At 49.1% G+C, this 1,659-nt stretch overlaps 1 pseudogene; it reads right to left on the reverse strand.

Moving 5' to 3' along the window:
• Window positions 1–765: 765 nt before the first annotated feature.
• Window positions 766–1,273, reverse strand: LOC131926117 (myosin regulatory light polypeptide 9-like; annotated as a pseudogene).
• Between the last annotated feature and the right edge of the window lie 386 nt (window positions 1,274–1,659).

Genomic DNA, 1,659 nt, shown 5'->3' on the forward strand with positions numbered 1-1,659 from the left:
CATTTTATGTTTTGTTGTTTTGTTTTTTTTGAGACAGGGTTTCTCCGTGTAGCATTAGCTGTCCTTTGCTGTCCCGGAACTCATTCTATAGACCAGGCTGGCCTCGAACTCACAGAGATCCCTTTGTCTCTGCCTCCTGAGCACTGGGATCAAAGGTGTGCACCACCACCACCACCACCCTGCTGAGCCAGAGGATTTTGTTTTTATTGTTTTGCTGTGCTCAGCCTTTTATTAAGACTGAATCGCCTCAGACAATCACCTTTTATGTGTGCATTCTGAGCACTACTCCCTGGTGAGGTGAGTGTGAGCTGGTGACCAGACAGGCATAAGTGAGAATTGTCATCCTTTAAAGGGACATGGTAAATGTGTATGTCTTTGTAGAGATGCTGGAAACTAGGGTCTAGCACCAAGACATGGGTGCTTTCTTCCTGGGAGTAGCCCAGGAAAATGAAGGCATAACCAAGGCCCCACCCATATCTTCAGGGTCTTCCCCTTGGTGCATGCTGGTCCCTCTTTTGGATCCCCTCCCCAGACTATGGTCCTTCCTTATGGATGTCAGAGACCCTTCCTAGTGCTAGGAATTCCTGCTCCAGGCTGCTGCATATACCCTGTGAGTCTTGAGGCTCATTTTCTTCCCTGAGAGCTGGAACCCTAGCCCCTAATGGGGAGGGTGGTGGCCATGACACAGAGCTGGTACCAATGAGTATGTGAATGTTGAGGAGGTAACTGGGATGGGGCCTGAGCACTGGGAAGGCTAAGGATTGCCTAGCTGTCTTCTTTGTCCTTGGTGCCACTTTTTTGAGGATGTGGGTGAACTCTGTGTAGTTGAACTTGCCTTTCTTATCAAAAGGTGCCTCATAGTACATCTTGTCCAGTCTCTCATCTAGGAAACTGTTGCCCATGGTGCCAAGTGGCTCTTTTAGGATGGTCCTTATGGATGAAACCTGAGGTCTCACCGAAACAGGTGAAGGTGTTTCGGGAGTGCGTGCTGTTCAGCTTTTCCATAAACAGAGTGAGGAACAGGGTGAAGTTAATAGGTCCTGGTGCCTTACTAACCATTCCCTCCAGAGTCATCCATGGGTTCTTCCCCAGAAAGGTCAGCATGTCATTCAGGTCCTCCTTGCCAATGAAGCGGCCACAGTTCTGGTCAATCGTGTTGAAGGCCTCCTTAAACTCCTGGATCTTGGACTGGTGAAACATTGTGAAGACATTGGACATAGCCCACTGGGGTCACTTTTTTGGTGGCCTTGGCCTTAGTTGGCTCGCTAGACATCTTGGCTTTAAGCAGGTGGGGCTTCCCTGGTGCCAAGAAGATGCTGGAGGGTATGGGGGGCGTGGCAGCTGTGGCTCTGGAACCAGGGGTTTATTATGGTGGTTCTGCAGGGAGGAATGGGTGAGGCAAGATAAATCGGTTTAGGTTTGACCAGTTTGAGGTCTATTTCAGAGAATAGACCTTCTTGCTAGCAGCCTGACTCGTGGTTCTGGGATGAAGGGGCCGCAGTGTAGAATATAAGAGCTTGACCAAGGAAGCAGTTGTGGGTATGCCAGTCCCTATAAGCTGGGCCAGGCCCCAACATGTAAAAACATCAGGAACTACCGGGGACTAGGGAGAACAATGATTAACACAATGGTATAAGAAAACAAAATGATTAAACCAGC

The sequence above is a fragment of the Peromyscus eremicus genome, chromosome 16_21, assembly GCF_949786415.1.
Source record: "Peromyscus eremicus chromosome 16_21, PerEre_H2_v1, whole genome shotgun sequence".
Classification (NCBI taxonomy): Eukaryota; Metazoa; Chordata; class Mammalia; order Rodentia; family Cricetidae; genus Peromyscus; species Peromyscus eremicus.